The sequence below is a fragment of the Panthera onca genome, chromosome C1 (genome assembly GCF_046562875.1).
Source record: "Panthera onca isolate mPanOnc1 chromosome C1, mPanOnc1 haplotype 2, whole genome shotgun sequence".
NCBI classification, from domain to species: Eukaryota; Metazoa; Chordata; class Mammalia; order Carnivora; family Felidae; genus Panthera; species Panthera onca.
Genome location: NC_138346.1, coordinates 122,673,362 through 122,689,151, shown reverse-complemented (window position 1 = coordinate 122,689,151; position 15,790 = coordinate 122,673,362). Strand labels below are relative to the sequence as shown.

Below are 15,790 nucleotides of genomic sequence, written 5' to 3'. Positions count from 1 at the left end.
TCCCCAGGCACTCCATCCGATTTCTATGGCAAAGTTCTAGCACAGAGTTCCAACGAATCACAGTGAAGATTCATAGTACCTGGGATTTTACCAGGTGATTGCCCACATATTTGAGCACATCCGTCAGCATTTTCTGGTGCCAGGGCGTGATGAAGACCTATTTATTCATAAGACTGTTGCCAGGGTACCTAAGTGCTTTAATCAGTTCTTGAAGTAGTTCTTTGACTCACAACTGAAAAGCAAATATTTTCCTGTTTCTCTTTTACATACAGTCTCAAGCTGTTGCTGGAGGAGCGTAGTGATGTTCAATGTTAGAACCTTCTCCTCCTGAAAACTCTTGTTTGCTAGGTTGGTCGGATTAGGGGTGATTTTTTTTTTTTTTATCCTTTCAAAGATGTTCTTTCATGTTGACATAAAATTCTTCGAAAAATAAGCATTTTTAAAAAGGTTACAAAAAAGGTCTTTTCCAGGAGGAAAAGCAAAATGTCTTGGAGAGTTCTCAGTGTGGGGACATGGAAATAACAAACAAATGGATCAAGAAATGCCAATCTGACAAACAACTTAAACCTAAAAGGAGATGGCCAGATAGCTAAGTGCTGTGAATAATCAAGCATATAAAATTTTTTCTGTGGATAAAACTTACAGTTAATTAAATGTTGCATTTTTTTTTCATCCAGATATTCTGGTGTCTGTCAGATAGGACTCAAAAAAAAAAAAAGAAAAGAAAAGAAAAGAAAAACAAAAAACGTGGCTCAAAGTACATTCCAAAGCCATTGTTCCTGTCAACATAATGTGCCTGAGAAAAGAAAAGAAAAGAAAAGAAAAGAAAAGAAAAGAAAAGAAAAGAAAAGAAAAGAAAAACAAAAAACGTGGCTCAAAGTACATTCCAAAGCCATTGTTCCTGTCAACATAATGTGCCTGAAGAAAGTGTTAATATCCTTCTGACTAGGCCATCAGACTTGACGTGATTGGTGTCTCATTTCTGCAGGGCTGTGAGTGATGAGGGTTAATCTGATAAACTGATCTCAGTTAAGGTGATTGTGGCTGGTAATGCCTCCTCACTTACGCTTCCCAGATATCTTGTTTTGTTCATGTCTTGATGTTTGAATCCAAAGGAGTTTGTGAATTTCAGGTCCCTGGAAAGTTCAAGTAACTGGATCTGGCTCAGGAGCTACGTGCACTTGTAGGTGAGGCAACCCTTAGGTCCAGCTCGAGGATTTCTTATGCATTAGTGATGGGGACCACAGAAATGGGGTTTTGACAGCTTCGAAGTCTGTGGCCAGCGAAAAGTTAGCACACCCCCCAAGATACCCACATACAATTTCTGGAATCTGTCAAGTGTTATTCTAAATGGCGAAAGATGTGCTTAAGTTATGGCTCTTGATTAAGTTAATGGGCTCATCCTGATACATCCACATGGGCCTTAAATGCAATCACATGTGACCTTGGAAGAGTGAGGTGGAGGGAGTTTTGAGAGGCACATGCAGGGAAGGTGATGTGAAGATGGAACCGAGTCCAGGAACCAGGAGTCAGGGAGCACGGGGAGCCACCAAAAACCGAACAGGCGAAGAACGGACTCCCTCCTATAGGCCCGGGAAGGAGTGTGACCTGCTGACATCTTGATTTCAGACTTCTGGCCTTCAGAGCTGTGAGAGACCACATTCCTATTAGTTGGCCACCAAGTTTGTGGTGGTTACCCCAGCCACAGACACCAATGCAGGGTCTGCTACTCTTGGGTTCAGACTCTGGGTCCAATGTAGTTCTGTGTCATCGTAGACATAGTTTGTTCTGAGCCTGTGTGTCCTCATATATAAAATAAGACCAGATGTGTGAGGTATCTAGTACATAGTGGTTGGCACCCGGTACTACCGTGTGAATGTTGATTTTTGTGGATAAAAACAACTTTGTGCTTGCAGCTTGCAACAGTATGTCCGCAAAGGTGATGAGGGTCACAGCTTAGCAGAGACGTTCTGTGAGCACATCTGAGGAAAGTGTGTGTGCTCGTAGGTGTGAGGAAATGGGTACATATGTGGGTGGTGGGCCAGGCGGGGGGTGGTGGTGACAGAATCAGTGGGGGAGAGATTGTGTTGGAGGGGTCAGCGAAGGGATCACAGGATTCTTGTACGATTAGAGAGCAGATGGATGAAGGCCCTTAGAATTTAATGGGAAAATTCCCTGGTTTCTTCTTGAAGGGCTTAGCTTTTTATATCCACATCCATATTTTAAACCTCATAACTGAAATCTAAGTACACTCTTCATTTGTAGCTTGTCAGCTGAGGGAAAATTACAGAATGGGTCACAGCAGCGGGAAGATTACGGGTTGCATCTGATAAATGGCTATTTATATGTACTGAGCCGGCTCTGGGGTATTCTCAGGGTATAATTTCATAGCAGAGTTAACATCATCACATAAAATATGACAACAGGTTTTACACTGCCGATCTGGAATGAAATTGCAGCCCTTCTATAATGAGCAAGTGAGGCCCAGAGGCAGAATGCATTGAGCTTCACCAAAACCTGTCACCTCCAGTCACAGGCCCTTTGAGGGGAGAGAGGACAAATGGGCAGAGGTGACAGGACATTCCTGACTTTCTCGTGGCACCCAGCAACCCACCTTAGGAGGAGCGGCTTCCCGCCTCCGCATCACCCAGACCGTTCCCTTCATTCCACGGACACACTTCCTAAAGCCCGGGGTGTAAATCATAACCCCATCCCTCCCATCGACTCACAGCATCATCGCCGGGATGACGGCCCTTCGCTTTTATTAATCTTCAATTGGCAAGGATTCTGAACTCGCCCTCACTGTATGCCCTCAGCCCGGTGCTTAATGATTTATGAAAAATCTAAATGCCCCCAGAGGTGGTCCACACTTGAAGGAACTACCAGAGTAAATATTTTAAGTGGATCCTTTTTGAAATGAAAATAATCACAGCGGTGTTCCTCTCCGTGGTCAGCTGGGAGTTTGCTTCCTCTAATTGTAGCAGGGAGGGGCTGTCTTCACAGTGTTGGGGGAGGGGGGTGCACACCTGTACTTTCCAAGCTAAGTTTCCTCCCTGAGTGAGTAGGTCTCACTTTAAGTGAAAACGAAACTTACTCTGTTTACAGCCTAGAGCCGCCTGGATTTCCATGTAGTAAACTCCCTGGCTTCAAAGAACTCTGCCTGGAGTCTGGGCACCTTTGAGGGACAGAAACGTGTATTGGGGTATTGCATTCAGTAATGAAGTTATCACTCAGTTTTTTACATCCGTGGTCGTCTTCTCTTATATAGCTGGTCAGCATCACCCATTTTTCCCCTTTGGGTCATCACAGACACGAAGAACCTTTATCATATTTACAGAACACATTTGAATATCAATTCCCATTCCCACCCCAAATAAAAGGCCAGCTGGAACCGCATGCAGGGAGGGTTAAGCGACCACAGGATTAGCTGAAACTCTGCCTCTATTGCTGTGGGCAAGATGGTGCTTGGTCCCCAGCTGTTCCCCGTCACAGCATCTGCTCCGTGGTTTCAAGTTACTTGTCAGCACCAACCATGAGTGAAAGAAATTCTTAAAATTTCCAATCAAACATCTAAGTCCTTACCTACCTCTGACTCCCAGTGATATCACGAGTCACACCATTCTTTCCCCTAGTCCGAGGCAGGCCTGCAGACACAGAAAGCCCTAGAATAGATTAAATTGATTATAATTCAAGGCAATTTGGGGATGCAAACCAGACTCATGGAAATCTCAAAAGTTACATTTTCACATTATTCAGTTTCAAAGATCAAATCGCCCTTCTATTGTTAGAGATTATGGCATACAGTAGGAACTCCCTGAAGTTTTATTTTAAAAATCACAGAGTAGGGGCACCTGGGTGTCTCAGTTGGTTAAGCGTCTTGAGTTCAGCTCAGGTCATGATCTCACAGTTTGTGAGTTTGAGTCCTGCATCCAGCTCTGCGCTGATGATACAGAGCCTGCTTGGGATTCTCTCTCTCCCTCTCTTTCTGTTCCTCCCCCACCTGTGCGCTCTCTTTCTCTCTCTCTCCCTCTCTAAATAAATTAAATAAATAAATAAATAAATAAATAAATAAATAAACTTTAAAAAAATTACAGAGTAGAATTCACCTTTTGGTGTGCTGTGTGTAAATTTTTACACTGCATGGATTTTGACAGCCAGGATGGAGAACTAGTGGAATATCCCAAAGCATTCCCTCCTGCTACCTCTTTTTAGTTAGACCCTCTTTCCACTTACAGTCCCTGGAAACCACCGATCCGTTCTCTGTTCCAACACTGTCTTTTCCAGCGTGTCCTAGAAATGGAATCCTATCACATTCTGCCTTTTCATACTGAGATCTTTCACTTAGCGTAATGCATTTGAGTTCACCTCTGTTATTGCGTGTGTTCATAGTTCATTCATTTTTATTGGGGACTAGTATTCTGTGGTGTGGATGGATTACGGTGTGTTTATCCAGTCACCCACTGAAACTCTTTTGGTGATTATGAATAATGCTGCGATCAGCATTTGTGTACAGTTTTTTGAGCGAACATAAGTTTTCATGGCTCTAGGATAAATACCTGCTAGTGGGATTGCTGGGTCGTATGATAAACATGTATTCAGCTTGATGAGAAACTCCCAAGCCATTTTTCCGGAGTGGCTGTACCATTTTGCATTACCACCAGCACTGTGTGGGAGCTCCTGTTGATTTGCATCCTCACTGACACTTAGAATTGCCATTTAATCAGCGCGTCACTAATAAATTATATTGAAGCATCTTTTCATCCATGTTATTAATCTTATTAACCTGAAGCACCTTATTTGCCATCCATATATCTTCTTTGGTGACGTGTATGTCAATTTTTGGCCCATTTTAAAATATGTTCTTTGTTTTGCTCATTGAATCTTGGGTTCTTTATATATTCTGGTTACAAATCCTTTGTCTTATAGGTGATCACAAAGACTTTCTTCCAGCTTAGAACCTGTCTTTTCACAGGATGTTAACAATCTCCTTTGCAGAATAAAGGCTTCTCTATTGTATGAAGCCAAGTTTAACCATGTTTTCCTTGTGGGTGATCCTTATTTCTTATTTCTGAGAACTCTTGTCTAACCCAAAGTCAAAGTGTTTTTCCAGTTTTTCTTCCATGAGTTCAAATTAACTTTATATTTAGTTCTAATTTAACTCATGTGTTTAAAGTTAAAACTAATTCCGTATTCAGTTCTGTGATCCATTTTGAGTTAAGCTTTGTGTATTCTATGAGGTAGAGTTCTTTTCCATTCGGCTATTGAGTCTTGCCAGTGAGTTTTTCAGTTCTAAAGCTTCCATTTAGTTCCTTTTGATAGCTTTTGTTCTTACTGCAAACTTCTATCTTTCCATTTATATAAAAAAATATTTACCTTTACTTCTTGAAGCATGGTTTACAATAACTATTGCAGGGTCTTTGTCTAACAATTCCTATACTGAAGTCTTCTCAGTGTTCGCTTGTGTTGACTGCCTTTCCCTTGAGAGTTATCTATGTCTCCCTGTTCTTCTGTATGTGAAGTGATTTGGGGTTGCATCTTAAATATTTTGACTATTATGCCATGAAACTCTGAGTCCTATTTAAATCTAGAAAGTTTATACTTTTTTTTTTCTTTTTTTTTTTTTTTTTAACCAGGCAGGCAACCTCGTTAGGTTCAGATGGCACAACCACTTTCTGTGGTCTGTGATTCCAATGTCCATTTAGTTTTGAAAGCATTTACAAGTGCTCTGCTGACCCGCCCAGCCTATATACCGCTCACCTGCCAGTCTGAAACCTGGGCCATGGTCTCCCCTACAGTTCAGCGTTCAAAGTCTTCACGGGGCTGATTCTAGGCTGGTTGACACATGGTCAGTTCAAGCATGAGCCAGGAACTTCATATGCAGTCTGAATGGAGTCCTTTCTCATGCCTCCCACCCCGCTCTGCACCCTCTGTCTCCCAGGGTTTCCCCTTCCTAGTGTTCTGGTTGGAAAGCTGGGGCTTTGGAGTAGGGTTTGGTCCTGCCACGTCCTCCCTTTCCAGACGCTCTGGCTTTCTCTGGGGCTGGCTTGCTTGCTTATGTATGTATGTTTGTGTGCATCCAGTGGCAGTTCAGGCTGTTTTAACATCCAGGTCATGATATATAAGGGGCAAAAAGAGGACCCATCCCCTTCAGAAAACAAACCTCAAAACAGAAGCCTCAGAAATCACCACCACGTCCTCTTCTTGACTCCAGTGATCCTTGCTCACCCTGCCTGCTCTCATCCACCTGTCAGAGCCTTCTGAAAGTTCAATTATGTGGTTTTGCCCAAGGTTTCTAGTTGTAGTTAATAAGAGAGGTGAGGTTGCCTGTGTTTACTTGATCTTGTTTGGAACCAAAAAAAGCGAATATAAATTTTTCTGAATGAATGGGAAAAAGGAAAAAATTCTGTCTCATTTTAGGAACTGCCTATTTTCTCTTCCCAGATTTATGTATATCTAAAAATGTTAGCCTTTCTTCCTGTCTCTTAAGGAACACAAAAAATTTTTCTTTATACTTAATTCAGGCTCCAGGGAGATTAATTCTGGTTTTTATTTAAATGATTAATACTACGTTGCCAGCCTTGCCACTGCTCTTACTACTTGGCTGACGTAGACAGGCCTGGCATTCAAGCCTGGGCTCATATGCTCTCTAGCTGTGTGCCACGGGGAAGGTTGGAGGGTTCCATCCATAAGACAAGCAACTAGGACTACAGGGTCCCTAAGTCCTTTCTCCGCGAGCCTTCACTTTCCAACACCCCAACCATTGGTAAGCCTGGTGCTCCCACATCCTTCTCCCTCCAGCCCTGGACACTCTTTTCTTCATGTTGTGCTCATTTCCTCTTGTGATTCAGCCCAAGACCTGCGAGGCTTGCCCTCTGTTCCAGTTCTCTGCACCCACCATCACGTGTCCACCATGCAATCCTTGATTCTTTCTTCCTTGAACTACAAGCTCTGGCCCTTCTTCTGTGAGGAACCTGGACTTAATTTTCCTCACAGACTTAGTAATGAAAAAAGAGGGTTTAGTCTAAGCAGTCCTGTGCAATCACAACCCCAGCTTATGGATCAAGACCGCCATGAGGTTGGCTCTCAAAGACCATGCTCTTGAAGCTTTACACTTCCAGAGCCCTTTGGTTGATTTCTTCTGACACACTTGTCAGAGAACAGTCTGGAATCAATAGAGAAATCAATAGGTTCCCTGGGGTTCCTAAGCCATTGGTTGGCCAGACATCATTCTTCTTATTGGCCTCCTGCCCAGTGGTTCTCAACTGTGGGGTTCAACACATTGGTGTTTTGGAGGCAGTTATGGCTTTTCTGGCTGGTTACTTGTTACTATCTGTGTTTGAAAAATCCATGTTTATGAAAGGTTTCCTTTTTACAGTAGTTGCCCTTTCTCTCTGGTTTTACTTTCCACAGTTTGTTAACCACCGTGAACTGTGGTCTACAAACAGATGATCCTCCTTCTGATATATTGTCAGAAGATCAGTAGTAGCCTAATGTCACAATGTCTACATCATTTACCTCACATCATCACAAGAAGAAAGGCGAGTACAGTACAAGAAGATATTTTGAGAGACATTGAGAAAAAACACATTCATATGCCTTTTATTATCATTTATTATAATTGTTGTTTTATTAGTTATTGTTACTCTTAATGCGCCTAATTTACAAAATTTATCATAGATATGTATGTATAGGACAAGACATAGTACCTGTATAGGGTTTGGTAGTATGCACAGTTTCAAGCATCTACCAGGGATGTTGGAACATATACCCCACAAATCAGGGAGGGCTACTTATTCTTTAAACTGCTACTTATGATCATGCATAAACCCAAGCTGTCTACACCAGCCTAAAAGAGTATTTCACTGAATATTAGCCCCACAGGTTGGAACTCAGATTTATTTGAAAATACAATGCCTCCATGATCAGTAAGTTTTAGAAATATTGGCCTGAGCAATGTTGATCTTTCCTGTAGGACTTGACCTTGTATATAGTTCCTGTGTTTTATGGCTCTCCAGGGGTGCTAGGTAGTATAGAACTACTTCAAAAACTTATTTGAACACAATACTTTTTGAAAGAGACATCTTGAAGGATTTGTGTTCAGTGGAACTCACTAGCAAATGGTGGTCTCCACTGTCCCTCCTTACCATTAGCAGGAGACGGCAGGGAACCCTAACTCCAGAGTTAAGGTACTGAAGGTCACTGCTGCTTTTTCATATAAGTTCTTCCCCTCTGGTCCCCCATCCAAAGATCCTCCCAAAGGGTCTTCTGTCAAAGGCTTTTTTGTGACTGTTGAGATAAAGACCAAGTTCTTTTTTTTTTTTTTTAAATTTTTTTTAACGTTTATTTATTTTTGAGACAGAGAGAGACACAGCATGAATGGGGGAAGATCAGAGAGAGAGGGAGACACAGAATCCGAAGCAGGATCCAGGCTCCGAGCTGTCGGCACAGAGCCCGACGCGGGGCTCGAACTCACGGACCGTGAGATCATGACCTGAGCCGAAGTCGGACGCTTAACCGACTGAGCCACCCAGGCGCCCCAAGACCAAGTTCTTAATATAACCTGCAGCACAACTTTGTCTTATACTACTCTCCCTCTACCTCTACATTCTGGCCGAAACTTTTTTTTTTTTTTTTTTTTTTTAGTTTTAAAAACTTACCATACACCTTTTTACTCCAGACCCTTTGCCCCTATATTACTCTTTGCCTAAAACCACCTTTTACCCCTAAACTTGATTTGTTCAATCCCTAGTTATTTTTTAGATATCAGCTCCAACTTTGTTTTTAGAAGGTCACTTCTGACTGTGCTCCAGGCCCCTTCCCTCCCCCTATTTTTCACTCCCTCCCCCCTCCTTAGATAGGGCCCTATTGTTGCGTGTTTTCATAGAATGATGACCTTTTCCTTCAAAGTATATGTATATATATATATATATATATATATATATATATACACATATATCAGTTTTAATTATAGACTGATCTATGTGTTTATTTGTTTGATGACCGTCCTCTCCTCGAAACCCCTGCACTGGTCCGAAAACAGTCCCTGCACTGCATGAAAACAGGGACCATGTTATTAGTCAGTCATCATTATACATGAAATGTTTGCTAAATGTGAAGAAACGGTATCTATTCGTTCCTGAGTGGTTAATTCAAAGTCAATAGAAGAACCTCATAGGCTTTGAAGCAGTCCACTGGCTCCACTCAGAGTGGCCACATGTCTCTGGATTGGAGCCTTGTGTCATGTACATGCCATTAATGAGCTTGTGAATTTGTTTGTTGACCTAAAGAAAGTTTATTCCTCTGTCTCCTTCAAACACACTTCTGTTCTATTACAGGAGATCTTTCACGTGGCTGTGTTAATAGTGGCAGCAAAGAGCATGAAGCAATTGATCCATAGAGCAGAAATGGTTACCCAGGGGACTCTTCCTTCCAGGACTCTGATATCAGAAAATACATGGTTGAGGGAGCCTAGAAAACCCACATGGGGGCCTCAACTAGCAATCTGGGAGTTGGCCCAGGAAAAGTCACTTTAGGAGCATTCTCTAGAAGTCACTCTTTATTCTTTGGTCATTTGGTCCCTGGTGTATGTCTCTGTTATTTATCTAGGTGTTAGTGATACGAACATTAAAAAAATATGGTCACTAGAGACACGGCAGACTGGTAGAGGAGGGACTTGTGCATAGGCTGAACTGCCTTTCTGGTTCCTCCCGGATATCCTATTAACATATTTCAGCTGGCACTGCAGATCTTCCAGAATTATAATAACTAACACTTAGCACCGGATATGTCACAGTCCATTGGACTGTTCACAGATATCCTGCTTCTCCTCCCTGCAGGAATGTAGTGGGCTCCCAGTTCCTTGCCCACTTGAAGCAGTCACCCGCTTCAGCCAATGAGATGTGTGACACATCTGAGAAGAAATTTTAAGACCATTGCACATAGTGTCTCTTTCCCTTGCCAAAGCAATTGACAGTTCTCCTAATAGTGGAAGCTCTATCTACCTTGATCTTGTAATGGGGAGATCTAGAGCAGAACCCTCACCTTAGAAGCAGAAACCATATGGGGCTTAGTGGGCAGTTCCTGCTATTGGGTAAAGAGAGCTGTTAAAGAGTACCGTAAGTGGGGCGCCTGGGTGGCTCAGTCGGTTGAGCGCCCGACTTCGGCTCGGGTCACGATCTCGCGGTCCGCGAGTTCGAGCCCCGCGTCGGGCTCGGGGCTGATGGCTTGGAGCCTGGGGCCTGCTTCCGATTCTGTGTCTCCCTCTCTCTCTGCCCCTCCCCCGTTCATGCTGTGTCTCTCTCTGTCTCAAAAATAAATAAAAACGTTAAAAAAAAAAAATTAAAAAAAAAAAAAAAGAGTACCGTAAGTGTTCTCCCCCTGGCTTTATGAATCTCTGTGCGAGGGCTCAGAGATGTTCCATTCCAAAGCTTGTGCACAGAGTTGCTCGCCTTGTGCTACTTGGCCTTCTATGCTTGGAGAATACGACTTTTTTGTTAGACACTAGCAATTGGGAGTTTCCGGTTACTGTACCATAACCTAGCTCATTCTGACTTACACAGTTTCCCAGGCTCTGTTTCAAGCATCTTGGGTATAATGAGTGATTTAATTTTTATAACCACACTACAGAGAAAGTACTGTTATTCCTACTCTGGAAGTGTGGAAATCAAGGCCCACGGAGATTAGGTGACAAACTGAAAATGTGACAGAACTGGGATTCAGACCTAGGGAGTCTGACTTCAGAGTCTGTGTCTTTAACCAGTGGTACCATAGTGCCTCTTGATAACCCTGTGGTCTCTTATCTTTTGCCGTCTCCCTGCTCCCTTGGACCTCATGCCCTAGAGGCTAGGTCTCTACTCCTAGAATTCTGAATGCCAGGCGCTAGTTTGAGAAGATCACCAACTAGTACTTGGAGAAAGCCCACGTACAGCAATGCTATTACCATTTAACTATTTTCGCTGCTCCTATTTTAGCACCTGGACTTCGAACACACCATCAAAGAGATCCTAAATTGGGACATCCAGGTTCCAGATTACCGTATCAGGGAGATCCTATCAAACTTATAATTTAATCTGTGATACATAGGCAGTGTCTCTCATCCATCAACAGCTCAGTCACTAACAATTATAGAGAAACATATCAGAGCATAGGAGAGAAAAGAGGCAATATTTTTGGACAGAGTCACAGAATTAGATTAATGATAATCTCTTTTTCATGAAACACTCTTCATTTTTGATCCATGCATGGCCCTCTTTGTTCATATTCGTGTTTTCATGTATATATTCGCTGACTTGTTTTTCTTAAGTAATAGGAGTAAAATGCAGGAGCCCTCTCCCCATCAACACGAGAAGGAAACTGTTGGCAATAGCTTACATTACAATAGCTTGCATACTTGTCTTCCATCCTGTCCTTCTGTGGCGCCCACCCACTGTCCTGACTCCTGTGTGTGTCATTCCCCTGCTTTTTTTAACATGTAGTTTTTCTTTTTTCTTTTTTTTAACTATTCTTTATATTAGAGGATATTCTCCTGAATGCAATCTTGTTGGGGTTTTTTTCCCCACTCAATATTATATTGTTAAGGGATCTGTTGGTGACCATGAGAATGCAGGCGTACTTGACCAAGGGCCCTCTTCTCCGCTCTCTATTGTGAACATTGCTGAGCTGTGCCAAGACCACGATTCCTGCAGATCCCTAGGACATTGCTCCCAGCTGATGACTGAGTGTGGTCGAGATGCTGAGACAGCCCCAGTCCTGGGAGACACAGGGCTCCTGTGACAGCTGACGCTCGCTCAAGGACACCGAGGTGACCTTGCCGAATCGTCTGCAGATCTAGTACAGTCTACATCCCTTCCATCCAACCCTCCTTTCCTCCTCCTTCACTTGGGGTCATATTTGCATCGCAGTCTGTGACTCCCCCAGACTTCCTCCCATTTTCTCCACAAGCATTGCTCCTAAGGAAAACTTCCCACAGTTAATCTTACCTTGGCATATTTCCTCAGAGGTCAAATACAGCATTCACACTGTTACATGTAACAGAAATCTATTGCTTCCACTGCTGTATGGTGTTCGATTATATGAATATACCAAGGGAATGGATAAATACACTGTGGTATATTCTAATAATTGCAGATTTGGGTTGTTTCCAGATTTTACCATTAGGAAGAATGCTGCTATAAACATCCCTTGTATGTTTATGTGTTCGGTAATTTGTCTTGGATATATATCTAGAAGTTTCTGGGTCATGGGGCAGGTATCTGGCTGACATTTAAGATAATGTCGAACTGCTTTCTGAAGAGTTTGTACACATTTACACTCCTACCAGTGGAGTATAAAAAATCCTGTGGACTCATAGCCTCTCCAATACTTAGTAGGTTGGAATTCTTAATTTTTGCTACTTAAATGGGTATAAAATAACCACTGTGGATTTGATTGGCATTTCCCTCAAGGTGAACATCTTTCTATGTTATTGCTTCTCCTGTAAACTGCCCGTTTATGGCTGTGCCATTTTGGGAAGTGGGGGGTGGAGATGTTTTTTGACTGAAATGTAGGACTTCTTTATATGCCCCTGATAATTAACCTGATAATTCATGTGTTGAAAATACCTTTTCCCAATCCAATTTGTAAGTTGTCTTTCACATCCTGTAAGGTGGCTGTTGATGAGCAGAATTTCTTCATTTTAATAAGACATCAAGTTTTAATAGTTAGCATTTCTGTTTAAAACTTTCTCCCTATCCCAAGATTAGAAATAGATTCACCTAGGGCTCAGTCAGTTAAGCGTCCAACTCTTGATTTCAGCTCAGGTCATGATCTTGTGGCTTGTGAGTTTGAGCCTCGTGTCAGGCTCCATGCTGGCAGTGCAGGGCCTGCTTGGGATTCTTTCTTTCCCTCTCTGTCCTTCCCCCACCTCTCCTCCAAAATAAATAAATAAATAAACTTAAAAATATATATGTTCATGGAGCGCCTGGGTGGCTCAGTCAGTTACGCGTCCGACTTTGGCTCCAGTCATGATATCACAGTTCATGGGTTCGAGCCCCACATTGGGCTCTGTGCTGACAGCTTAGAGCCTGAAGCCTGCCTTGGATTCTGTGTCTCGCTCTCTCTCTGCCCCTCCCCCATTCACGTTCTGTCTCTCTCTGTCTCTCAAAAATAAATGTTGGGGCGCCTGGGTGGCTCAGTCGGTTAAGCGGCCGACTTCGGCTCAGGTCATGATCTCACAGTCCGTGAGTTCGAGCCCCGCATCGGGCTCTGTGCTGACAGCTCAGAGCCTGGAGCCTGTTTCAGATTCTGTGTCTCCCTCTCTCTGCCCCTCCCCCGTTCATGCTCTGTCTCTCTCTGTCTCAAAAATAAATAAACGTTAAAAAAAATTAAAAAAAAATAAAATAAAATAAAAAATAAATGTTAAATATATCTATATCTATATCTATATCTATATCTATATCTATATCTATATCTATATATTCACCTATAATTTCTCCTAAAAAGAAAAATAAAGGTATTATTGTCTTTGTCATTTAAGTCCTTGAGTTATCAAGAGATATTTTTCTGTATGGTACAAACTTAGAATTAGTTTCACTTTTCTGACACAAGAACAGACACTCAGATCAATGGAACAGAATAGAGAATCCAGAAATGGACCCACAAATGTATGGCCAACTAATCTTTGATAAAGCAAGAAAGAATATTCAATGGAGTAAAGAGAGTCTCTTCAGCAAGTGGTGCTGGGAAAACTGGACAGCGACATACAGAAGAATGAACCTGGACCACTTTCTTACACCATACAAAAAAATAAACTCAAAATGGATGAAAGACCTAAATGTAAGTCAGGAAGCCATCAAAATCCTCAAGGAGAAAGCAGGCAAAAACCTCTTTGATCATGGCCACAGCAACTTCTTACTGAACACGTCTCTGGAGGCAAGGGAAACAAAAGCAAAAATGAACTACTGGGACCTCATCAAAATAAAAAGCTTCTGCACAGCAAAGGAAACAATCAGCAAAACTAAAAGGCAACCGACAGAATGGGAGAAGGTATTTGCAAATGACATATCAGATAAAGGGTTAGTATCCAAAATCTATAAAGAACTTATCCAACTCAACACCCAAAAAACAAATAATCCAGTGAAGAAATGGGTGAAAGACATGAATAGACACTTCTCCAAAGAAGACATCCAGATGGCCAACCGACACATGGAAAAATGCTCAACATCACTCATCATCAGGGAAATACAAATCATGAGATACCACCTTACACCTGTCAGAATGGCTACCATTAACAACTCAGGCAACAACAGATGTTGGCAAGGATGTGGAGAAAGAGGATCTCTTTTGCATTGCTGGTGGCAATGCAAGCTGGTGCAGCCACTCTGGAAAACGTATGGAGGCTCCTCAAAAAACTAAAAATAGAACTTCCCTACAACCCAGCAATTGCACTAATAGGAATTTGTCCACGGGATACAGGTGTGCTGTTTCGAAGGGACACATGCACCCCCATGTTTATAGCAGCACTATCAACAATAGCCAAAGTATGGAAAGAGCCCAAGTGTCCATCGATGGATGAATGGATAAAGAAGGTGTGGTATAGATATACAATGGAGTATTACTCGACAATCAAAAAGAATGAAATCTTATCATTTGCAACTACATGGATGGAACTGAAGGGTATTATGCTAAGTGAAATTCGTCAGTCAGAGAAAGACAAAAATCATATGACTTCACTCCTATGAGGACTTTAAAAGACAAAACAAATGAACATAAGGGAAGGGAAACAAAAATAATATAAAAATAGGGAGGGGGACAAAACCAAAGAAACTCATAAATATGGAGAACAAACTGAGGGTTACTGGAGAGGTTGTGGGAGGGGGGATGGGTTAAATGGGTAAGGGGCATTAAGGAATCCACTCCTGAAATCATTGTTTCACTATATGCTAACTAATTTAGATGTAAATTTTAAAAAATAAAAAATAAATTAAAAAAAAAGAATTAGCTTCACTTTTCCCCCCACCATACAGATATTCTTTTTCTCCCCCAGGTTAATTCATTACATAGTCTCTTTTCCCCTACTGACCTTCCATGCCAAGTCTTTCAAATATCAAAGTTCCATATATTCAAGGGTCTGTTTCTGAGGTCCTATTATATTGGACAGTATCTCCACTAGAAACACATAATCTTTTTTTTTTTTAATATTTATTTATTTTTGAGAGAGAGTGGAGGGACAGAGAGAGAGAGAGACACACACAGAATCGGAAGCAAGCTCCAGGCTCTGAGCTGTCAGCACAGAGCCTGATGCGGGGCTCGAACTCACAAACTGTGAGATCATGACCTGATCTAACTCTCCATTCATTTAGGTCTTTCTTCGTTCTCATGGAGGTGTTGCAGATACTTTGTTCAGTGTACTGCTAGGTGCCTAATTTTGTGTGTGGTGCGATTGTTATTGTAAATGGTGTCTTCTTTTCAATTGCACTTTCTAGTTTATAACTGTTAGTGTATACGAATGCAGTTGACTTCTATATAAGCAAAAATATTCTGGTAAAAACAATGATCACGATAACAGCCATTATTCAGTATTTCTAGCTTTCATTTGCTGAGCACATATTCTGTGCTGGCCATGATGGTAAGTGCTTATATACATTTTCTCCTTTATTCACAGCACAGCCCCATGAGTTTGAAAATAACTCGGATGAACAGATTAGAAAACCAAGGTGCAGACCGATGGGAGCACTTGAAATCACACATCTAGACAAGTAAGCCACTGGGGTTCAATCTTAAAGTGTTCTGACTCTAAAGCATACACTTTTTT

The 15,790-nt window shown here is 42.0% G+C and overlaps 1 long non-coding RNA gene across 1 annotated transcript in view; it reads left to right on the top strand.

The window, feature by feature from the left end:
- Positions 1 to 15,790, top strand: part of LOC144617208 (uncharacterized) — a 112,937-nt gene that overhangs the window by 85,955 nt on the left and 11,192 nt on the right. The window contains exon 4 of the long non-coding RNA XR_013557414.2: positions 15,641 to 15,734. This is a non-coding gene — a long non-coding RNA (uncharacterized LOC144617208). The remainder of the gene's footprint in view (positions 1 to 15,640; positions 15,735 to 15,790) is intronic.